The following is a 25,772-nucleotide window of genomic DNA, read 5'->3' on the forward strand; positions in this document are numbered from 1 at the left end:
TAACCTGGAGCCTCACCTCAACTACATGTAATCATGCCGTTGGGCAAGCAGGTGCCAAGGGGGCAAGATTTAAGGAGGCGTTTGCTCTCAGGGTCGTGCAGGGATGCCTGACTTGCCTCGTGCTAGTCCCAGCCCTGCTCTCCGTCTTGAGCTGGTTTTCGGAGGAGATAGGCAAATGTTGATCCTGAAGGATTGTTTTGTCTGCTTTAAGTGGAATGGTAAATATGGACCCTTCTTTTCCATTTTGGCCAGAAGTGGAAGTCCCACATTCTATTTCTAGACCTTGGTGTCTTCATCTGTAGAATAAAGTTGTTAGATTAGAAGTAGCTTATAAATTCTCATTACTCTACGCCTTCCTCTCAAAAATGGTTAACCCTTCAATAATTAGTTCTTTGAATAAATCACTGATAGTGGAAGATACTCAGAACACGCTCTACCTCACACCTGACTAAAACTCCTAGTCTTCTACTAATCCGAGGGACATTCCTCAATAATTCCTGTCGCCCTTCCCTCAAGTCTCCTTCTAGATCTCTCTACATGGTTGCTAGTCAGGGAAGGTCCTGTCTGAGTAAGATGCCTTCCTGTTATTAAACACTAATGGGTCCAGAGCAAGCTACCTGGCCCCGTTCTCCTTCCCGTCTTCTCTTTCCTCCCTTCCCTACTTAACTCCCGACACACCAGAGCTCCTGCTCTGTCTGACACGTGTTAGGCTCAGTGATGAGATTTCCCCGCATCCTGGAGAAACAGCTGCATGAAACATAATGTCTAACATCCAAGAAGGGTCTGACGACGACACCGTGGGGGTCTTGGCCCACACAGCAACCGCCCCCTGAGCAATGAACTCCATTCCCTTGTCATTCACTGGGAGTCTTAACCTCTGTGGGATCCACTCAAAAGGCAAAGGGAAAAGGGCAGCAAAAAATTTGCAGGGAGAGTCTAATTGTTATCTGTTTATTGTCTTGAAAAAGGATTTTGTGATTTTGTTCTCTAGAAACCTGTGATGTGACACTTCCTAGCTAGAAGACATTGCCTTTTCTCTTCCTTTTCCTCCTCCTTCTCCTTTAAGGATGAAAAATTTTAGATTATTAGAGCTTCATCATCTTATTTTTTATTTTATTTTATATTTTTTTTTAGTGAGAGTGTGTTCGCATGAGTGAATACAAGTAGGAGAGGGAGAGAGGGGGAGGGAGACAGAGAATCTTAAGCAGGTTCCACACCCAGGGCTAAGGAGACCACTGAGGGCCTTGATCCCATGACCCTGTGATCATGACCTGAGCCGAAGTCAAGCGTTGGATACTTAACCAACTGAGCCACCAGGTGCTCTGCGCTGTGCTAATTTTACAACGCCATTGCCTTTGGTGACCTGGAGGTGTGCTATGACTCCTGCCAAAGTGTTTGCTACCCCCTTGGCACCAGAGTGAGGTCTCAGTCCATTGTTCTTATCTCTTTGATGAGGTAGGGAAAGGAAAGCCTCCTCTGGGCAACATAATTCCCACTGTTTTGTGTACTTGTATATGCATGTGAATGTGTGTGTGTGTGTGTGTGTATGTGTGTGTCAATCTATACCTCCCCTTCCTCATGGCACCAACACCCCATGTGCAATTTTGGCAGGACTATTCCTTCTGTGCAAAGCGGTGGGTACATGAATTAAACTAAACCAATCTGATGTCCTTTCCCCATACTTAAGATCTTGAGCAGATAGCTGAAAGAAAGAACAAAAACAGCAACAAAAAGCTTGGAATACATTAATTCCAAGGTCAGGAGAGGCATCCAGATGCTGTAGTGATGCTAATTCTGGGTCCATGCTTAGTTCTGCGCTTCCATCCATTTGTGATCTCTCTTTTCCCACCGATAGATGAAGGGAGCCAGAATTGGAGTCCTTGGTCTGCTATCAAGGAACCCCGGTGAATCAGCCACCCTCCGTGTATGGTCCTCAAATTAATGAAAATCTCCCCTCCTGCAAAATTCAGGAGGAGCCCACTGTGCTGAGTGCTGTGATTAATTGACCAGAATCCTTCAGGTGGAGCACTCATTCTCCCCGCTGCTGGAAGGGTAGACAGCTCGACCATCTCTAGGAATTGCCCTCTGCTGAAGACGGTCTCCTTACTCAAGGTCACAGACTCCACAGGGGCAGCCCCTGGGCAATGAGGGTCATATATGTAAAGGTGTAAAAAGGCATGGTCCCTTTTCCTCAGGGCAGGACAACTTTTGGAAGGGATCTTCTCTCCAGAACCCTCCATTGGCTCATCTGAGGCTATCGGGACTATTCTACCTTCTTTACTCTCAGGACCGAGTGTCAGATCCTAACATTAAGAAATAGTCTGACCTGGGTAAAGGCAAAGGAGAGAAGCAGATCGGCTAGACCGAAGTTCCTCAGTAGGTAGACAAGTAGGAAGAGACGAGGGTGGGGAAAGAAATGGGGCATGCCAACTTGCGGTCCCCCCGAAATCATAAACGCCATAGATGATGTCACTAAAGGGATCTCCATGGATTACACAGGTTCCCCATTTCCTCCCCGGCCATTGTGGGGTGAATTACTATGGAAGGCTGCCGTGGACACGTTCTGACCCTTTCTTCCATCACCCTCTATTCAGCTCACGACAGATGTTTAATAGATGGCAGAAATGTCAAACCGAAGCCAATCTTCTCAGTTTTGCATGAGTTTCCTTCACAGAAAGAGAAAATACAGTTTTTAGAATATCTGTAAATTGCCTTTGTCATTTTATTCATACCTTTTCCCTGCACCTGCCCCGGTTACCCACCCTCAAGAGTTGACCAAATACAGCATGGAAGATGACAAGAATCATGCTGCCAGTTTGCAACTTAAAGGTCATGGCTTCTAATAATTCAGAGGAAGCCTAAAGTTCAACCAGTCGGCTCCCCTCTTTTGTCAGATGAGAAAGCAATGGCTGATTGAAGGTCACACAACCAGAGGTTAAAGGGCTGGTGTTTGTGACACAGTCAGCACCCTCTTTGTCTCCCTGCGACGTTGACCGTCACTCAAAAAGATGGGGGCTACAAAGCAAGCCCTGCAGATGGTGATCGTTTCCTCTTCCTAGCCCTCACTGTGCATTTAGGGGAACTGCCGTCTCAAAGAGTGCTCACGCCTGCCATGGGTCTACAGGCTTCAAGCATTGCCTGCAGGGAAGAGAAGCTGGAAAAGTGGAACCGGCTCTTCAGGGAACTTTCTACATCAATGTAATTGTTTACTGCATCCTCGACTCCTGTTTAAATGACTCTCCAATAGCTAGTCGGGCAAATTAGACCAACATTCAAAATCATATAATGCACCAGGAGACTTGGTGTTGAACTTCCCATTTATCAAACCGCTCCGAGTAAAATGTTTACTGACGAGGGGTGTCCAGATTTATTTTTAACAGCCGCTAATTAGCTCTTCTATTCTGTCGTGGGCGTCTATCAGGGTTAACGTGTCTTTACATTTTTTAACCCTCTGCTCTATATTTTGCTGCCACAAGAAAGTGTTTTTAATGTGCAAGAGAAAAACACATCCTGCTTAACTAGCTAGGTTTGGCTCTTCGCTTACCCCTGTTTGTGTCTACACTGTAGAAAATGAACTTCTGTCATGTCTTTGTGATGGTTTTTCTCTAGAGAGATTTCAGCTTAATTTTACAACTAGTTAGGTTCCCTTTAACTTGCTGCCAAAGATTGTTTTAAAACAAACAAACAAACTACCTTCATTAGAAGAGCCACAGAAACATTAGCCAGCATCACTAAGCACTAAATAATAATACAGTAAGTCTGTAAACTTTACAAAATGAAAGAGTTGTGACATTTCTCACTCAGAGCACAGGCTGATACTACTAATAATGGGCCCTCTATTAAGTGCTTTAAATCTTTTAATTAACCAATCTTTGGGAAAACCCTGTTAAGGAAATATTTTTATTAGGCCCAATTTACAGATCATGAAAACTGAGGCAGAGTGAAGTGAAGCAACTTGCCCAAGGTTGTACTACTGTTGGGGGTGGGGCTTGGATTTGAACCCACAGGATCTTGGAGTGTGGTTCAGGGTGCCCTACCACGGCAGGTACCTGTCGTTTCAGCCCGAACAGACTCCCATCTCATGTCCAAACCTTTTCAGGGAAGGCTGAGTCCTCCCCCTCACCCATACCAGAATAGTAAAAACCCAATGTAAACATGGCAGAGTGGCCATGAAACCAGTTATTGCATCGTGTGTTAGAAATAATAGAATCTGCGAGAACACTTAGAAAGCAGGAGATTTTTCTTATCTTCGGAAATGAACTTATCACCCTTTGTGCGAAAGCTGTTGTGGAGCATAACTCTCATGCAGGGGTCCGCACACTATTCCTGCCATGGGCCCCAGAGTGAAGATTTTAGATTTTGCTGGCTGGATGGATTCTGGTGCAGCTCCTTGGTTCTGCCTCTGTAGGGCCAAAGCAGCCACAGACAACAGGTAAATGAATGGACATGGCAGTGTCCCAGTAACACTTCCTCGATGATTGTTCAAATTTGAATTTCAGGTAACTTTCATACGCCACCACAATGTAGAATTCCTTTTTTGATTCAAAAAACAGGTGCAATAGTGAGGACCCTTCTTAGCTTGTGGGCTTGACAGAACCAGGTGGCGCCAGGGCCCCCTTTGGCCTGAGGCCGTAGTTTGCCAAGCCCTGCTCTAGCGCGCTGATTCCTCCAGCTCGGGTGGAACGCAGACACGCCCACCCGTTTGCCCTCAGAGTCGGCTTGGCACATTGCAGACACTCAGTAAAGTTTGCTGGATCGAAATGAACTGAACCTGGAAAGAAGGACAAGGAAGGGGCATTTTCAGAACCCCCCTCCGTCCTGCCTCAAGCCCAGACAGGAACTAAACTCAAACAAGCGTGGGGCATTCCTGCTTTCCTGCATACCTCCCTTGCTTTTCGTAATCGTTTTGTTCCCTTTGGATCGCACGGATACCTGGCTTCCCCAGCTCTCCCCGACAGCTCTCTCTCACCATCTCTTTCTGGCAGGTCTCACACTGCAATTTGTAGATAGAGATCTTGACGGAAAGAAGAAGAGGCTAACAGCCTCCTCAGCTGGGCTCCCCGCCAGGCTGTCCTGTTGGCACCGCCAGCAAGGGGGACCTTCCAGGGGGGCTTAGTGGTTCCTCATTTGGCCGCATAGCAAAGCAGAATGCTTCCTTCTGATTTCTGCTCCTGATAGCATGGCATGCAGATCAAAGGAAGACATGCTCCCAGTAATTCTGAAACCTTCTGCCTCCAGCTGCACAGTAACTATTTGGGAAGTAGGTGAATCGAGAAGGTCTGAAGCTTAGGGGAGTAGAGGGCGCTTCACGGAGGTTCTCCGAAGATGTGTGAACTGGAGATCCCTGCCATCCTGGGACTCATTAGGATCAGGGCAATTCCAGTTGTCCTACGATAGAGACAGACGGTGACCCCTGAAGCTCCCTCCTGTTGGGAGACTCCGTCACTAGAAACAAAAGCCTCATCCTCATTTGCAGGAAGTGGCAGGTGACCCTGAAGATGCTCTGGCCAATCGGGTTGTTCTGTGCGAAGCCGATTTTTGGCTGCTTGAAGGGTTCAGGCTCCCCATGGATGCCTCTTTCTCTCAGTGCCTGGAACTGGTTCTTGATAGAGCAGCGTGAGAACAGTGGAGGTTTCCATTCCGGGGGGATGTTTCCCAGCTGGGCCTGGGATTCTCTCCTGCTCCCCCACCCCGAGCACCCATATTTCTTAACAACAGCTGCTCTGAGCAGTCAACTCACAAGGGTGCTGGGAAACTAGCTATGTGATTCCCCTCCTCTGTGTTCAGGTCTGCTTTTCAGAGAGCTCCCTTGATTAAGGAGGGGGATTTCCCCATTAGTGTCGCAATGTGTTTCTCTCTTTGGAGGGTGCATTTCCAGTCTCTTTGCCTTTTTTTTTGACTGAAATCATTGGCACGGCTTTTTGCTTTTCCTGCCTACTCTTACTGTATTTTTTTTTCTTCCTTTTTTTTTTTTTTTTTTCAGAGCTTGTCCCTGACTAGAATGATACATACACAGAATAGGGGTTGTCCAGTCTGGGCACCAGACAGGGTCCCAAAGGTTTTTCTCCAGAACTGCCTGATACTCGATTATCAGTGACTCATTTGTTTGGGTTAAGCGTTGACCCTTTACTGTAATTCTTAAAAATCAAAACAAAAACAAAGAAAAACCCAACAGCAGCCATGGATATGACTGAAAGGGTAGAAGTTAAACTTTGAACTCGAGATGATTTATAATCTTACTTTTCTACTTGACAGGAGAGACGTCCCGTTACGAGAACCGTGAATACCATGGGAAAGACCCAGGGTTCTTCACGATATGTTCCAAAAGAGGGTCAAGCTCGAGGGAATGCAGTCTAGGATCAAGAACACCAAAGTTCCATGAGTTCGCAGTCGAGAAAGCACCCAGTGGCTTCCCACTGTACTTTGACCCAAACTCCAAACTCCTCACGACAACCCACAGGACCGCATGTGGTTTGGCCCTTACCGACCTAATTTCAACCCCCATTGTGCTGCCTTCCCTCAGTGTACTTCAGCCACACCATCTCTATTTCTCTTTCTCAAACATGTCAAGCTCATTTCCACCTCAGGCCCTTTGCAAAGGTCATTCCCTCCGCCCAGAATGCTCTTCCTCTGGATGCCACTTTCTTCTCATCCAACTTTTCATTTATTATTTTTTAAAGATTTTATTTATTTATTTATTTATTTATTTATTTATTTATTTCCTTGATTCAGAGAGAGAGAAGGAGGGAGTGCAAACAGGGGGAGCGGCGCGCAGAGGGACATGGAGAAGCAGACTCCCCACCGAGCACAGAGCCCAAGGTGGGGCTCGATCCCAGGATCATGACTAGAGCTGAAGGCTGACACTTAATTGACTGAGCCACCCAGGGGCCCCTAAGTTTCCATTTAAATTCCTTTTACTCAGGTAAAGTTGTCCACAGATAGTCTCCATCACATTGCTATATATGTATATATATATTTAAGGAGACTCCATACCCAGTGTGGAGCTCAATGTGGGGCTTGAACTCACAGCCCCAAGATCAAGACATAAGATCAAGAGTAAGATGCTTAACTAGACCACTCAGGCACCCAGCCTTCTATTATTTTTGTAGTAGTTATTAGCCTCTGAAATGATCTTGGTTTTTACATGTGCTTCTTTCTTGTGATTGACTCTGCCTAGACTGCAGGCCCCATGGAAGGAGGAACCTTCCCCACCTTACTTGATAAATAAGTGAAGGGCAGAAGGAGAGTCAGATCTTCCAGCAAGGAGAGAAAGCAGAGATATGAAGTTTAAGTGGAAGAGTGAGGGGAAGCAGGGCAGTGGCCTTGAGGTCTCAGACAGGTGGCTAAGCCAGTGCTGGGAGCCCCAGAGGGTGGTGTACCCTCGGAGAGGTAGTAGAAGCATCGACGGAGAGGTCTCTCCGAGGGCTCCGTAGACAAAGCTCCTCTTCTCCATCTCAGTTCAGAACCACTGGAGAAAAAAGACAAAGAAGGAAGTGATAGGGGCTAAACTATTCATTTATTATGGATAAGTCAGAGAATATAGTTTATATCTATGGGCAACAGGGCTAAGTAATATGAAACGCCAGTGTTGAGCTCACTGCCCACCTAGTCGGAGCAGCACGGGGCCATGCTGCCTTCCCTGGGGACAAGCCTCATGTAAATCTGAGGGCAGGGAGGAACAGGGCAGAAGGCATGCTTTGTGGGCAGCTGGCTTGCAAGTGGAAGGAGAGGAAGTGGCCGTCCAGTTTTTCCTTCCGAACTCACCAGTCAAGTCTGCCGCTCCACCTCCTGTATGACAGAGTGAGTGAGGGGCTGCTGAGAGGCCAGGGGGAAGGGATGCCCGGTGATTGCTCTGGGTGGAGGCGCTTCACATAGAAGGAAACATCAGAGGTGGGGAAGATTGGCTTTCTGATGCCAACCACTGCTCGGCTCAGAGGCAGAAATGGATAGACAGGGAAGGGGATTGTTTAGGACAGAGCATCTGAAGACGTTGGCCACCTAACTGCACTTGGCGCTGGGTCCCTCTCTGTCAAACCACTGTCTGTTCATTCATTCTTTATTTATTCATGTGTGCATTTGCTCTGTAGACACTGGAGAGACTACTCAAGGCTAGAGATGAACAGGACTTACTGCTCCCTTTGGTGGTCCCCAGTTAGTGGAGGAGGAGACCTGGTATGGCCCCTTCTTCTCTGGCGCCTCTCCCAGCATCTTTTCTCTCCTCCCCAGGGCTCCAGGCACTTTGGCTTCCTTCAGCCCCTGTGTGTGGTCCTCCCTCTATGACAGGCCCTATGCTCTCTCTCTGTCCCCTCTGCTGCAAGTTCCACCTGCTGTCTTTTGGCTTCTCAGTGACCGTTCTTTTGAAATCAGCTATCTTGCTGCTTCATCTGGGAAAATCTCCCTTACCTACAGTGATCTCCCCATTCTGTGCTGTTATTGCATCATCTATGTCTCCTCTGGGACACTTGCCATAGATATAATTTTGCATTGAGTTGTGTGACTCCTGTATTTATTATGAAAATCTTTTTTTTTTTAAATGAAAATTCTGAACATTTGCAAAAGTAGAGAGAACAGTATTAATAACTCCATATATCCACCACCTAGTTTTGTTTTTTGTTTTTTTAAAGATTTTATTTTATTTATTTGACAGACAGAGATCACAAGTAGGCAGAGAAGCAGGCAGAGAAAGAGGAGGAAGCAGGCTGAGAGCCCAATGCAGGGCTCCATCCCAGGACCCTAGGATCATGACCACTGAGCCGCCCAGGCGCCCCCACCACCTAGTTTTAACAGTTATCAGCTCATGACTATTCTTATTCTTTTATTGCCCTATTAAATTTCCCGAGTAGAATTTAACCTCCAAGGAGGTTTTCTTATTGCTGTGTCCCTAATGCCTAGTACAGTGCCTTGCTCATAGAAGGTGCGCCATTTTGAATAACAGCTTGAATAAATGAATGATGTATATTATGCAAAGAGACCACCCAGGTTGCTACGAGATCACAGAGGAACAGCATCTAGCCTAGCTGAGGAGTTTGTACATGACCAGGCTGCCAGGTTTGTTCTGACACTGAGGCTCTGTGAGGGCAGAGGGATTGGTGTACAAGATGGAGAGGGCATCTGAGAGGGAGGGTCCACAAAACGCAGGGAGGGCAACACAGACCTGTTCAGGCGTCTTGGCTAGCAGCAGTCCAGTCCACCTGCCTTGCCTAACTCACCATTCTTTATGCCAGAGTGGATGCTCAGGCAATGTTAGCCTCAAACAACAATTCCAAGGAGATCTGGCGAGGTACTTCTTGAAGGAAGGATCATTGGCGTGGCATGGTTGAGGGTGTCGCTCACTCTGCCCTCGTCTTCACTCTTCATTCTTGCAGTTTTTTCTTTTCTGTTTTTCAAAGTTACAATTTTTTCTAAGACCTCTCTCCCCAGATTTATTTATCACAGAACCCATCCCAACTATCCACAACTCTGAATAGCATGGGGAACAGTGTCTGAAGAGTACACTTTGGGATACATTATAAATAAACACTTTTGCTCCATGACGGCCATTTCTAGAAAACAAATTTTTTAAGTTTATTCCTTTTCTTCCTTTAACTTTTTTCCTCCTTTTTGTTAAATCATTAACATGAGGTCAATAGAGAAGAAACAAAGTAAAAATAAAATAAAGGAGAAATTAAAAAAAAAACTGCTTATAATTATACAGAAATAATCCCCTTACTATTCTGGTGCATCCATTTCTGGACTTCTGAAAAATACATAGTTACTACACATATTTCATAAAAGATATTTAAAAAACTGATCATTGACATTAATTTACAGTGACAATGACAAAACAGTCTTAAAAGAAGAATGCATTTCCTGACAACTTAAGTATGGGGTTCTTCCTCAAGAATTCCAAAGCGTCTTTCCACCTTTTGTTCCTTTGTTTTATTGTGAGTGCATTCCAGTTGCTTTCCTCTGTCTACCTGACATCCCCCCCAGGCTAGAATTAGCCCAACTGAGCAGACAGATTGCTAGCTCAAATATAGATAGGACACCACACTCTTAATCACAGTATGGTTGGGGGTGGGGAGGAGAAATGCAAACTGTCTCACTTTTTGATATCAAATGACTTGAAAAGTTCTTTACCAGTCTTTTTTGCTGGAGAATCAGGGGTACTCCTCTAACTATGGTTACTCAAGATGAGACCAGGACAGCTGGGAATGAGCTTGATCTTCCTTCCCAAAGACTTGTCCTTGTAGTACCCCCAGAGGAGATTTCAGCTTGGCCTGCTTTCCCTTGGAAGCTGGGTGACCCGGCATTTTTTGACTTTTTAGTGCTTGCCTTGTTCTCGCTCCTCTTCTCTGAAAAGGTTACACAGATGTATTTATTTGTATTTGAAATTAAAGTGATTGGAGAATTCTGAGAAGAACATCATGGTACTCTGAATCAACTGGGAAGCCTGTTCTGAGAGCTTTAAGAAGAGCTGTAGGCATTTTTCTCTTTGGCTTCACACTGCGGTCGGTTGAGCACTAGTTTCAGCCCTTCACACCCTGCAATGCATCTCTCCCTTGCTGTGGTCTCATTGTGGGCAGGGTGTACTTCCCTGCTCTGGACTTTAAGCTTGGCCTGTTGACTTTCTTTGGCCAACATGTTAAAATACATGACATGAGCAAAGGCTTGCATGTGCTTGAATGGTTGGTCTTGCCCTTTTGTAAACCTGCCTTTGTCCCGGGATGAATTTACCATGGAAAACCATAGGCCCAAGGAGGATGAAAAACACATGGGGTAGGTTAGAAATCAAGCCAAGTCCAGCTGAACCCACCCTCCATCAGCTGAGCTCCCCCTGACCTATAGATGCAGAAGCAAGAAAAAATGCTTTTAACTGCATGCCATTGAGTTTCAGGAAGATTCCCCCCCCACCACGCCTCCTCCACAGAGTCGTTGTAGCATTGCTAACCGGTACACATAGGCTGGGTCAGTGCAAGCAAAAAGCAAATAGAGGATGCCTAATAAAACAGCCAATTAGTAACCATTAAATAGTAAACATTTAGGAGGTCTAGTATTTTTCTAATACTAAATTGCAAACATTTGGCCCCATTCCCCTCTGAGACATTCTCATCTAGGTATGAGTGATTCGGAGAGTAACACCGTGTGTCTGGCGCTGTGTTTTGAGGGGGCTGTTATAGAGAGCACAGAAAGGAACAGAGGCAGTTTGGTACAGGTTAAAGAGCATAGACTTTGAAGTAAGAAAAATGCAATTTTAAAATTACACTTTTTTTTTTTGGGTCACTTGCTTGCTGTGGGGCCAGTGGCAGGCCATGTAACATCTCTGAAATGCAACTCACAATGCGAACATAGTACTATTTAATATACTATTTAATATATTTAATACTATATATTATATAATATATATAATACTATAATATTTAATACTATTTAATATATCCCTATCTTGCAAGATGTAAACATCTAGCACAACGTTGACAGAGGAGGCATCCAATAAAACAGTCGCTCTAAAAATTATTATTGTAGCATCTCAAGGAGTTCATGGTCATTTTACATACAGACTTATCTCATGGAAACATAAATAAGAACGTCAAGCAGGATATGGGAGATGCCTACGGAGTAGAAATGTTGGCTGGAATGGAGGAATCCATGTTGAGGTCAAGAGAGGAAGACCTAAAAAGGTAAGTGTGGGCAAAGGTGGGCCTTTTCATGATGTTCTAAAGCTTGACCTTCAGTCCCCTTCGCTGCCACAGACCCCTTCCAACATGCTGGGAAAAGCCCTAGGTATTTTGTTTTCTTTTTCTTAAAGAGGACCCCACAAATTGTATAAGCTTCGGAGATCTTCTGTTGCACAGCCCCAGGTATGTCCCAGTGCGGGGAGCTTCACGGGCAGTCTGAGGAGCTCGGGTTTCTCCTGCAAACCCTGGAGAGCTATCCCGTGAGGAGGAAGTGTCGATGTTGGTGGGGCTCCTGGAAATTGCTCAATTGCCTGGCATCCAGGGAATTTGCTCAGCCCCTCTGTGTTGGTAAAGGTGCCTCAGGGAGCATGCCCAGATCAGCAGATGGAGAGAAAACCCTGAACTCAACTCCCCTCCTTCGGGCAAGCCAATGCCGGTCCCTCGGTTCATGTGAGATCTGCTGTGGCTCACCCACGGCCTCGAACAATTTGGGGAATCCGAAGCATGGTGCTGCTTTCCTGCCGGCTCCAAGCCGGCTGACACCACCATCCGGCTAAGGAGATTAAGCAGGCTTTATTGACGGAAGCCTTCCAGTGACAGCAGCACCCACCACACCCAGGTAGAGCCTGGGAAGAATGAAAGCACATTCTTTTCTTGTTGCTGAGGAATGCCAAGGCCAAGTCTTCTTCTGCCACAGAGACTGTCGACACAGGTACCAGAGAGTTCTGGCCAGAGGCTGCCCTGACATGGCCTCATGGAAAGGTCCCCTCCAGTCCAGAGCATGACGGTGGCCAGCGTAGGGACAGCACCTGATGTCCAGGGAGGCCTGCAGCACCAGCACCCCAGGAAAGGGACGCAACGAACATTTGCAGAATAAATGAATGAATGAACAGAAATGGCAATGACCAACCCCATTGACTCTGTGTCATATCTTTCCCCAGTCTTCATTTCTGGAAGAGTTTTTCAAAAGTAAGCATTTAATAAACACAAGTATTAACACAAAAAATGTTATTTTATTAATTAGTAAAACAAATCCACCCCTTAGGTGTGGAACTTTCACTCCAAGAGTCTGAAATAGACACAAATAAATGACTTCCCTATCTTCCCACCGTATGCCTTTCAGTCGCATGCACAGGTACACACACATACACACTTGCACACACGCCTGGAGAGAGTGCTGTGTAGCATTTAGTGGATAATCTCTGGAGTTAGATGCTTTGGGCTGGGGTTCCAGTGCTTCTGTTTATTCATGGGATGACCTTGGGAAAGTTACTTAACTTTTTTGAGCCTCCGTGTGCTTTTAAGGTGGGCTCGTGGTCCCAGCCACTTGACAGGGCTGGTGAGTGGGTTACTGAAGATAATATACAGTACCATAGAAAAGTGCCACAGAAAATGTGAAGGGTTTTTGCTGCTTACAGGGCAGTCCAGGATGAGATGAAATGAGTTGTTTTTTTTTTTTAATTTTATTTCTTTATTAGAAAGAGAGAGCGCACTAGCTGGGGGAGGGGCAGAGGGAGATGGAGAGGAGACTTCCCACTGAGCAGAAGACTGACTCGGGGCTCAGTCGATCCCGGGACACAGGGACCATGACCTGAGCCAAAGGCAGAGAGATGCTCAACTGATTGAGCCACCCAGGTGCCCCAAAAAATGAGCTCTTTTTTTTTTTTTTCTCTTCTTGTTATTCCACGGGGACCAGAAAAGAATATATACTCATACCTACATTGCACAGATAGGGCTTGGTGGAAGAGGCTGTCACTGGAAATATTTCTGTAGAGCAAACTCCTAAAGCTTCAGGAAGAAGCCAGTGGGAGGCTAAGACAGGCTTCCTGAAAGAATGATTCTGAAGAGCACATGAGGTGCCTGATACCTCAACACGTAACCTCACTTTTTAAAAACCCAAATACCTCAGGTGTCTGTGACCTGTGTAAAGATGCTTGAGTTAAATTATGATTGTATTTCTGGTTTCTATCCCATGATCCATGGTTCCCCCCCCCCCAATTTCTCCCTATCTGTGTTATTTGTGGATTTGTCTACTGTAAGTTGTGTAGCCAGTGGTTTTCTCTGAGAGAACCTTAGCAAAAGCCATTCCAGTTATAGTATTAGTCTGCTTGGGCTGCTGCAACAAAATGCCATCAACAGGGTGGTGTAAGCAGCAAACATTTATTTCTCATAGTTCTGGAGGCCAGAAGGCCAAGATCTGGGTGCTGGAGGATTTAGTTCCTGGTGTGAGCCTTCTTCCTGGCTGATTGACAGTGGTGTCCTTGCAGAGAGAGAGAGAGAGAGAGAGAGAGAGATCAATCTCTGATGTCTTATAAACACACTAATCCCATCATGGGGGGCTCCAACCCATGACCATATCAAACCCCAATTACCTTCCAAAGGCCTTGTCTCCAAATATTATCTTACTGGGGGTTAGAACTTCAGCATCCAAATTTTGGAGAAGCCAAAATTCAACCCATAGAATTCTGTCGCTTGTCCTCCCAAATCATGACCCTCTTGCACACAAAATACATACTGTCCATCCCAACAGCCCCCAAAGTCTAACTTATTCCAGCGTCAACTCTGACATCTAAAGTCCAGTCTCAACTAAATGCCATTTAAATGAAATTCGAATGAGCTTCGAGGTGCTATTTATCTGAAGACAAAATTCCCCCTCTAGCTATAAACCTATTAAACCAAACAAGAGGTGCTTTCAAGAGACAATGGTGGAACTAAGCACAGAATAGACATTCCCATTCCAAAAGAGAGACATTGGAAAGAAGGCAAGGGTAATGGGTCCCAAGCAAGTCCAAAGCCTAGCAAGGCAAATTCCAGGAGATTTTACTGTGCAAGAATAATCATCTTTGGCTCGACAGTGTGCCCTCCAGGCTCACCAAGGTGACAGTGTCATCCCAGGACTGCACAATGTGCAGTGGCTCTCCGCAGGGGTGGGGGAGGACACCCCATGCTGTAGCTCTCTGCAGTGTCCCTGTCCTTTTACACAAAGGTAGAGACAGCCTTGCCCCTCCCACTTCCCTTCAGACCCCTGGCCTGTGCACGCTGGGTCTTGGGTGGGAGTGACACCCCTGCTGATTTCTGAACTGCCTTTGGGTCCTTCTTCCCTCTTCCGGAAGGATAGCACACATTTGCAGCCAAAGAGCTCTATGGTCGCATCTTGTAGGATCTAAGAAGTCCAACAGCTTTCACTCATGCCTTCTCAAGTTTCCCTGTCTCCTTTAGTTCAAACTGGCAGGGTCTTGGCTGGTATAATCCCATCTCCTCTGGCCTCTGTTGAAAAGGCTGATGAGACTCATGAGTTGCACCCATGGTCCTTTACCATGTGGTTGCTCAGCCACACTCTTAGGGATCTCTTCGGAGCAAACTTCATTTTTTGTAATATGTATAGCCTGAGAATTTTCCAAACCTCCAAGTTCTGGTTCCTCTTTTGATTAATATTTCTGTCTCCAGCGATCTTTCCCCTGTTGCATTTTACTGTAAACCCTTAGGAGGGAACAAGCCACTGTTTCAACACTTCACTTAGGAAGATCCTCAGCTAAATAGAGTATTTCATCACTTGCAAGTCCTACAAAGCACAAGAACATTAGAATACAAAACGCTAGGACACGGACACAGTTCAGCCAAGCTCTTAGCTTTTTATAACAAGGATTGCCTTTCCTCCAGTTTCCAAGAATGTGTTCCTCATTTCCATCTGAAACCAAACCACAATGTTTTTACCATCCGTATTTCTACCAACATTCTGTTCATGATTATTTTATGTGTTCTCTTAGAAGATGGAAGCTTCCTGTACAGGTCTCCCCAGACTAATACAGTCACTATGGAGATGAGATCCAGGGGTTGGCTCAAAACTGAGACAAAGGACATTTCTAGGACCCCTTTTCCTATAGCTAATTTACCTTCTCTGCTCCCAAACTTCTTTTGTATTCTAGCCATAATTCTTGCCACACTTGGCTTAATGTTTTGATCTTGGATTCCTAGTGTTTTAGGGCTGCAAGCCATTACTTTTTCTTATCATACAGAAACATTTGCTTGGCATCTTCTCAGTAGCTTCTCAGTAGCTGTGCTTTCTCCTGAATTATTTTATGCTGCAAGGCAGAAATAGACTATAGCAGAGGGAAGCAGTACTGAGTGGTCTGGCCTCTCAGGAATTGGCTTGGCTCACTCTGGGACACCCTTGAAAGCTTGATATATGGAAGGAGAAAAAGGCCTACATTTTAATCTTGTTTTTGCTCCCAAGTAGTTGTGTGACCTTGGACGAGTTGACTCATCTCACTGGTCCTGAATTTGTTTATCTGTTAAATAAAATTTGGGGGGTTAGGTACATTCATTCTTGCTCTACAGTTCTATGATTCATATGTTTTGCAACAGTGAGGGGAAAAAAAGAATCCCTGACCTTTGAATTCCTCCAAGGTACCATCCTTCCTATAGCTGAGAGAGCTATGGCTTATGCTCTACCAAAAAGTTAATTTCTTTTTCTTTTTTGTACTTAAATTGCTGTTTTTTTTTAAAGATCTTATTTATTTATTTGACAGACAGAGATCACAAGTACACAGAGAGGCAGGCAGAGAGAGAGAGAGAGAGAGGGAGGGAAGCAGACTCCTCACTGAGCAGAGAGCCCGATGCAGGGCTCGATCCCAGGATCCTGAGATCATGACCTGAGCCAAAGGCAGAGGCTTAACCCACTGAGCCACCCAGGTGCCCCTTAAATTGCTGTTTATTTGTGATTTCACACTAATTAGCATTCCCCATCTAAGAGCAATACAAGATAACATTTAAACATTTTTCACAGGATACAGAGAAACAAGTAAATAGAAGCATTATCAAAAGGTGCAAATAGTTCACTGTTGTGTTTTAAAAGTATTTATGCATGTTGTATTCATTTAATAGATGTTACACATATAAACACAGTACACACACACACACACACGCGCGCGCGCGCGCACGCGCACGCGCACACACACAGACAATGCTTACAAAGTTACGGAAAAGCAGGGTCCACATATAAAACTTTTGTTTTAAACAGTCGTTTTAAACTGTTGTTTTAAAACCCAGTGACCCATGGGGCACCTGGGTGGCTCAGTGGGTTAAGCCACTGCCTTCGGCTCAGGGTCCTGGGATCGAGTCCCACATCGGGCTCTCTGCCTAGCAGAGAGCCTGCTTCCTCCTCTCTCTCTCTGCCTGCCTCTCTGCCTACTTGTGATCTTTCTCTTCAAATAAATAAATTCTTTAATAAAATAAAATAAAATAAAACCCAGTGACCCTGTTTTGTCCCCCTTCATTTTTCATTTTCTTGTTCTTCACCTTCTCATTTGATTACTCATTTGCTTCATACATTGGCAATACCAAGAGAAAAATACATTTCAAGATTTAAATATGAATCTAGTTATACCTTGAAATACCCTAATTTCCTTTTGATACCAAGTCCCCAGATTCTGGAATTAGATGTAAGTATGCTCAGGACCAGTGAGCCTCAGATATACTTTACTGTTAAATGGTTGACTAATATGTTCATGACGCTTTTATACTGAATGGTATACAAATATCTCAACATGCAAAAATGGCTTTTGCCAGAGTTAAACTAAATAATCCATGCTATATGTAGAAATAATACATGCTACATGTTCAATAATACATGCTGTATATATCCATCCCTTTGTTGAAAAGTAAGGAGATTTCTCAACTAATAAAAAAGGAAGTTTTCAGAAATTATAGTTCATTAAAATGACCCTTTTTTAGGCAAAGTTACTTCAGATGAGGAAATTTTATGCTAGAAATAAAATGTCAAATGAATCTTTTTAAATTAAAAAACTCTGTGCCAGTTGTGTTAGTGTTACAGATTCTGAGCTTAGAAAGTTTTAAAGCAGTATGTTGGTGCCCACTGAAACAATGGGAACATAGAAGTTACGGTCAATAATCATGGTAAAAAATTATAATCTAATTGCCAAGAAAAGCAGGTGTTGAGAAAAAAAAATTCTCAATGGGGTTAATTTCTTGCCCATAGTCAGCAGGTGGGCTTCTCATGGGGTCATATAGGGAAACACACACCTTTCTACTCATGGCTCCACCTTTTCTAGGTCCTCTAGGGGAAAGAAATTGGGGATGGCATCTTATAGGTTTCTATTTGTCAACCTGGGAAGACGTACACATCACTTTGCTCCCATTCTCTTGGCCATAATTTAGTTATAGGATAATATCTAATTGTAAAGGGGGGTGGGAATACTTAACCTAATTACATATCCAGGAAAAGAAAGAGAACATGACCATGGGTGAATGCCAGCAAAGCTGGGATACTACATCAGCTAGCCCTGCTGCAGTCTGAAGTGGATAGCCTCTGGGAAGCTTCTGGATCTCTTCCTTCCTGCACAGAGGTTCTTGTATACTAGTCTGGGCCTGTAAGCTGCAGTGAAAAATATGTTCTGTGTTGGAATAGTGACCATGCTCCTTCTTTCACTCATATGTTCATTCAGCAAACAGTGATAAACGTCACATTTAGACTAGCAACTGTGCATCTACAAGAAAATATTTCACAGCCTAAGACCTCAATGGGCTCACAGTCTAGTAGATGAGCCAGGACAACTGCAGGAACAGCTGTCACACCAGCAGTATGTGGTAAATAGCATAGGAGAGGTGTGGCATGGTATCGACTATCTGGCGTGCAAACATTGATTTATTTATGGTGTTTTCTGCAGGTTTCTGAGAATGGTGAGGGTCTTACTGATGGGTCTGTGATAGAGAAAGAGAGCAGAGAGTGAGCAGAGAGAGGTAGAAAAATGAAATGATATGACGCTGAATATGTGAAGGATGGAAGTCAGGGCAGCCAACCTCATGAAGGCCTTTAAGATTGGATTGTATTTGTTAGAGAAGGAAGGTCACTGACAGTCCTGAACATTTGGACAGGTTGTCTGTCAAGTAGAAAGGGGTCTCTACCTTCTAGAGAAAGGGAGGGCTCTGTACCACACCCTCTGTCCTTGGCACAGAGCCTTGCCTCGCCAATGCTGGCTGGCCACAGAAGGGACAAGGGAACAAATGAGCATGGAGAGGGCTTCTGGAAAGCAGACCAAACCCACATCCACCAAGGTAAGGTGGTGGTGGTACTACGTCCAGTTTTGCTGTGGACACAACCTCTCCTCAGGAACCCACATGCCATTGTTAGCAAACATTCCACTGACCTCTAGTGGTCAAAACGGTGCCCAAACAGTCCCACTTACCCTGTTCCACAAGTGTGTTTCCCCAGTGATATCTGCTGAGGAGGAAATTGCTTCTGGTAGAGCTTCTCTTTTTCTCGTGTCATCTTTTTTGTCCTGAATAGACTTTTCCCTTTCATTCAACTAAATCTGTTCGCCACTCACTCTCTTAGCAAAGGCACTCAGCCCAAGCTTCAGGGCTGGAGGAGACATGACACCTTCAAGTTGTGTCCAAGCTGGTCACAGCCAGCTGAAGCCCTTTTCTTCACCGCGTAACGCATCTGGGTTGCAGTGAAGGATAGGCACAGACTAAAAGTCAGTATTGTACTCACAGTTAAATTTTACTAGACTGTGAGGTGGGGTCAAGTCTTCTAATAACAATCACTCATGCTTAGCAATCACTCTATGTCAGATACCATTCCAAACACTTCAGATATAAAAATGTATTTTGTCTTCCCCAAAGCCCTTGGAAGCAGGCACTGTTATCCTTCAATTTCAAGAAGCCCAAGGAGGATAAGTACCTAGTTCAAGATTACACAGCTGAGCCCTGATGGAACAGACACCTGACCCTACCAGCATAATTGCAGAACCTGTGCTTTCAGCCACCACAGGATACTGGCTCCCAGCATCATCTTGGAATAGCCATGTGACATTTCTACATTCCCTGGGCTCTGCTTCCTCATCTGATAAAGGAAGGGATTGAACTGGATAGAGCAGAGATTTCAGACTTTGCTTAGAAGGGGAACAGGCATAAGTAACAGATAACAAAGCATTTGTTTTAGCTAAAGCAGAGGGCCCATAAGCCACCTCCTTTCATTCAACTAAATCTGTTCACCACTCACTCTCTGCTCCCTCCCTGCTCCCTTTCCTACCCGAGAGTCTCTTCAACTCCTGGGAAGGAGCTCAGGACTCCAGGAAACTGGAGGGCACCAAAGAATTGTTTAGCTAGTATTTATTTAGTACTTATTGTATTTCTGGCATTGCATTAGGTGTTTTGGAAATATTGTACACTAAATCTTCACAAAAATCTCATGAAGTAGTTGCTAAGATTCACATTCGACAGATGAGTAAACCAAAGAGAGAATTAAATATCTAGCGTGAAGTCACACAGGTAATAAGCAGTAAAACTGGATGCAAGTCCAGGTCTGTTTGATCCCACAGTTCATGCCTTTAACAGCGAACTTTGTGGTCCCTCGGATAGTGAGACCCTGTCCTCAGGCTTCAAGCCTACCCTGGACTCAGCGTGCCAGTGAAGGAGAACTGTGGAGCATTGGGGAAGCCGAAGGTAGAGATGAGCTTACAGGAGGAACCCAAATGACACCCGGGCATCCCCACTCCAGCTTAGGTCAGCTTAAAACAGACAGCACGCCACCAGGGTCACTGTCAATAAGAATGGAGACCACCTCTGCCCTTATAGAATGTTTATGTGAAAGGAAACTGTTCTTGAATAAGATTTTCAAGGCTCCTTTCTAGATGCTGGTTCCCACACTAGGAGATGGTAGAAGCAGACACATTTGTCACCAGCCCAGACATGAGCTGCCTCTAGGAGGAAACTGCAAAGCCTGGTTGAGCAGGGCTATCAGATCAGCCCACATCACCTAGCCCACTTGGTGTTTGCTTATCTCCTCTTGGCAGGTGAGAAGAAATTGTTGGTTAGAGGCGTCCTGGGAGGCCCCCTTTCTTGAAGCATTTGTTGTTCTTCAAATTTATGGTTGCTGTTCTAATCCAGGGTCTGGATAGAAAAGTGATCACCATTGGGTTTTTGATGCCCTCTCCTAATTTAAAAAACACCAGATTTCTAATCAGTGCATCTTAATAGGAGAGAATCAGAAGACCTGAGTTCTAGCCCTAGTTCTGCTCTTACTAGCTCTATGATCTCGGGTAAATGTTGTTTCCTCTCTGGTCTTACAGAGGGAAGGCAACTGACCAAATTCACCCAGCAACCTAATGACACAGTTAAGACTTAAAACTAAGCCTCTATTCCCTCTTCAGTATCATGTGATTGATGGGTTCACCACATCATTGGATTAATTCGTCAGTGCAACAAATGTTTATTAAGCTCTCCCTCTGTGCCAGGGAACATGCCAGGAACTGGGATTACCATGATGAACAGAAACCAGAGGGAAACTCTGAAATCTTCAAGTTGCTCATTTTCCATTAAAGATGAAGAAAGTGGCTATGGCCATACCACCCTGAAAGCGCCCGATCTTGTTTAAGGATGAAGAAATTGATGTCCAAAGGGGGAAGCACATGACTTGATCAAAGTCACAGAGAAAGTGAAGTGGTATAAAATAACCATGACACATGGGAGCACAAAAAATGGAATATGTAATGAATTTAGTATATGTAGCTGTATTTTGTGTACTTAAGGGACCAAAGCGCTGATAAAAAAAAAAAAAAAAATGAGAAGAGGGGAAAATAAGCCTTATTTGGAGGCCCAGGAGTCACAGGCAGAGAGGTCAGAACAGAACAAACACAGACAAGTCTTTGATTCCTCATGGTGGCATTTTGTTCTCTAAGAATAGTAGGAATTTCTGTGTTCCAGGGAGTGTCCAAGACAAAGTGTGATCTCCCTAGTATGAACTATAGCTGGGAGTGAACGCAGGGAAAATGATACTGGGGCAAAAGTTTAAGGAAGTTGTTCTTTTATAAAGTCGTTGCTCAAATGCTGGCCATGTGAGAAAGAGCAAAATGCCCTTGAGTGGCTTTCTGACTGTGCTTGGCAAGTCCAATGTTGCATCTGAGGATGGTGGGCCATAAGCTCCTAGGAGACACGCAGTCTGATTGTGTGTTAGAGCCAACACTTTGTGTTTTGTGACCACAAGAAACATATTACCAGCTGATTTCTGGCTGTAATCACTTCTCCCCACATGTTACCTGAGTTTGAGGCTGCGAGCAAGCTGACTTTATCTGAATGGAACCATACACAGTTTTGAAGCTCATCATTTTCTCTTATTTTTAAAAAGAATTCATTTATTTCAGAGAGAGGGAAGGGGAAGAAGCAGAGGGAGAGGGAGAGAGTGAATCTCAAGCAGACTCCCTGCTGAGTGCAGAGTCCTCCTGGAGGCTTCATCTCAAGACCCATGAGGTCATGACCTGACCCAAATCACGAGTCAGATGCTTAAGGGACTGAGCCACCCAGGTGTCCCATGAAGCTCAATATTTTAAATTAAAGTACTGTAAGCTAAAACATCGTAACTTAATTTAGCTTTTCTCTAAGTGTTTATTTTAATTGCTTTATACCAGATTACTCTTAGCGTCTGAATTACCGGACATGACTGTAGTTGACATAAGCTCTGAGATAAATCCAAAGAGATACAGAGTAAAAGTTGAATTTGCTCTCCATGGGTTACCTACATAGCCATCACCTTCCATCATTTGCTTACTCATTTACTTACAAAGAATGATCACGCAAGGGCCCTCATCTTCGAAGAGGTCACAGTCTAGTGGAAGAAATAAATGCATGAAGAGAATAGTTCAGTACAAGGTGGTACGTGCTCTTCTCAGAGAAGCACACTCTATGTATGATTGATGGTTAAAGCCATACTTTTTAGAAAAGTCAAGGCATTTTCACTTCCACGTATCCTAAGCCCTAGAAAAACAGCAGCAACAACAACACATTTTATGGCAACTCTCATGGCGGCAATAGAAAGCACAAAGTCATTACGTCCACTAGAGCAAGCATTCAGTGCCTCTGATGCTCTACCCTCCCCTCAGTCACCTCGAACAGCTCCAGTCTGGTTCCTCTGAGCTGACCTGTCCAGACACAGTCTGGAGAGCCAGTGCTCCTTCACATCTCAGCTTTCTTTGGAGAGTGCAGGGCCTCGGCCCAAGAAACTATGGGGACTGTACTTGCTGACATTCCTTGACTGAGCCCCTACGATGCTTCCCAGTCATGTGTTCTCACCAGTGTGTGCCCAGGTTCCCAGAAGGAAATCATCTCCCTTGAAAGTTAACCTCAAAGAGGTGACGATGGTGTCTCAAAGGGCAAGGACGCCTGAAGAGCAGACAAGACGGGTAAGTGAGGAAATTAGGGGTGCAGAAGGAAAGGGGGTGAAGAAAAGGGGAAGTCAAGACAAGGAAGGGGATTTTACAGTTTCCAAATCTAGTCACATCCCACCTGGTTGAGGCCCAGGACTCATTTGGCTTAATGATGATCCACCATGATGAAGGAATATGTCTTGGCCCTGAGCATTCATGGTTGAGCTGGACCACAGCTGCAGTCTCAGGCTGAATCCATCTGTGGAGGTCAGCCCCAGGGTGACCTTGGCCTCTTCCAAAACCTGTTCAGTCAGACCAGGCTAAAGGATGGGGGGAATGGAAGGAGGCCAGATGGCAAGGGCTAAAGCCAGGGTGCAGGCTGTGGCTGATGGGTTCAAGGCCCCTGGCTGGACTTCTGTCCCTGTCCCCACCAAACTCTCTTGCTTGTGGCTGGCAGAAGGAACCGAGTGGCTACGGGGAATTAGTAATGAGATACGGAGCCATTCACCTCCAGGTCACTAGTTCAAAACCAGGTCAACACTGAGTCGAAGTTTCCAACCAGGGGTGGAGCATGGTGAGTGGCTTGAAGGCAGATATTTGCCCTCCCCATAGACAGCTCAGGCAGGTCAGCCTGGGCCACAGGGCAAGGAGCTCTGTCCCTGGTGACATGCTGTGTAAGCCAAAGAGGCCTCCATGTGGGGCTTGTCCTTCTGGCTCTGTTCTTCCCAAGACCCGGATTCTCTGCCTCCAGGCCAGGTCACACTCATATATGCTCACATAGGACTCTGCATGTCAGAAGAATCCAGGTAGGCAGCACTCAGATCAGGTTCTGTCTCCTTAGAAATCTCTGGCTCTCTGAGATCACACTGATAATATAGATATACATAGATCACCCTCCAACACATCCTAGTTTTATTGTTATTTTGCTTTATCGTTATCTAAACTAGTTTATTTATTTATTTGGCAATTGCCTGAACCTTAGCATTATCATCACGTAAGCTCTTTGAAAGCAGGGACCTAATATATGCCTGGTACTTACTAGGTATTTAACAATTGTTTACTGAATGAATGACTACGTAAAATAAAGAACGAACCCTTGGTGCCTCACATAGTGTTTGGCAGGGAGGATATGCTCTAAGATATTTGCTAAATAAATTAACGAGTGAATTCACGGATCACAGAATGAAAGTTTTAAGAGACACTCTCTCCTAGCATGCTGATGGTAATCATTTACTGATGGATAATCAGCAAGTTTTTCTCAACACCAAACTAAAATCTCTAAACCAAAAGCACAGTGCTTGGCTCACTGTAGATGTTTGGGAAGTGTTTCTTGAGTGAATGAAAGATGGATGGATGGATCAATGGAAGGACAGATGGACAAGAGGATCAAACAAGTAAGGTTAGCATATATGGCTGAAGCAAAACCCAAAAGATTTATGAAAGTTAATTTTTTCCTTTTCATTCAAAACATTGGCCTTTTGGTTTTCCTCTCTCAGTAACTTTAGATCTGGATTGTTATCACATATTCAGCTCAACCTAATTAAGTTTTTTCAAACATTCATTCATTCATTTGTTTTCGTCAATATTCACTGTATGCCAGGCATATACAAAGACAAGTACTACTCAATACAAGGAGTGGAGTCAGACAATCCTTAAAACTTTCTTTGTCTACCATTTCGCTAAAGTATCTTTTACTTATTATATAACCTCCTATCTACTCATTCATGTGTTCATTGGGCACTTTCTCCCATGCCAGTCCTATGCTATGGAGTTATAGCAATAAGAGAGTATGGTTGTGTTTTGTACACTATGTAAGACATAGTGTACAAAATGTCACTTTTTTGTCACTATGTTTTACATAGTGTACAAAACATGTACACTATGTCTTGTAACTATTCTGTCTTTCCTAGACTATAAGTGACTACTCATTCAGATACTGAAGTGGGAATTATTCATAAATCAGAACTAACTTCTAGTAAAAATTACAGGCAGGGCCTATATTGAACATATTTGCTCTGTGTTGTGATTAATCTAGCACCACTGACAATTAGCAGCTATGTGGAGATCTTCAATAATGAGACTGTTTATAACACCTAAAAGTATGAAAATTTCAAGTTATATTTCTCCAGGCAAGAATTGAGTAGTCTTGTAATTCAAGATAATTGATGTAACATCTATGAGTGTCTACTATATGCCAGATATTATGCTGTATGTTGAGAATGATGGATAAAGTCCTGCTCTGACTCTCTGAAAGTTTTAAATCTAGTTAAAGATATAAAAACACTTTGGACAATGTGATAAGGATTATAAACGAGGTATGATTGAATACAATGGGAGCAGAGGGTTTGATTCATTATGTTTTGGAAAACTGAAATAGGTTTTACAGTGCAGCCAATGTTTGAGGTTTGCTTTGTCCAAACAACAGAAGTTTGTGAAAGGAGAGAAGGACCCTTCAGGAGAACGGTGTGGTATAGCCTAAGTCTGATGGTTGTGAATATGTGAAAGTTACACAACCGGGAGTAATCATGAGTTGTCAGTGTGGCTAGAATACAGGGCATTCTCTTCAGAAGAGAATGGAACTGGAAAAGCATTTATGAGCCAGACCAAAGGTTTCTTAAGTGCTATGCTAAAGAGCTTGATTTTTAATGTCTAGGTAATAGGGAGTAATCAAATTAGTGCTTTTAACTATTATTTCTTGGGGGGGGGTCCTCATTTCCTACAACATGACAAATAGATGACCTGAAAACTCTCCTCTCTCAAAGTTCTTAGAAATGCTGAACAAAATATTTTAAAATAATGTTTCTTTCTACATGCAAAGCTGAGCTCACAAGAAAATAAAGCAGATCTCCCCAGGGGAAAACAAGTAGGAGTTGAAAATGAGTGCTATCAACAAGTGAACAGATATGAGACAAGCCTGGCTGTTGAGGCAGGTACAGAGGGGGTTGAGTTTTCA

General features: G+C 44.3%; 1 long non-coding RNA gene across 2 annotated transcripts in view; it reads right to left on the bottom strand.

The window, feature by feature from the left end:
• Positions 1–13,329: 13,329 nt before the first annotated feature.
• LOC116594131 overlaps positions 13,330–25,772 on the bottom strand; it is a 43,847-nt gene continuing 31,404 nt past the window's right edge. For both annotated transcript variants that reach the window (XR_004287067.1, XR_004287066.1), the window contains one exon: positions 13,330–13,917. This is a non-coding gene — a long non-coding RNA (uncharacterized LOC116594131). The remainder of the gene's footprint in view (positions 13,918–25,772) is intronic.

This window comes from Mustela erminea, chromosome 6 (genome assembly GCF_009829155.1).
Source record: "Mustela erminea isolate mMusErm1 chromosome 6, mMusErm1.Pri, whole genome shotgun sequence".
NCBI lineage: Eukaryota > Metazoa > Chordata > Mammalia > Carnivora > Mustelidae > Mustela > Mustela erminea.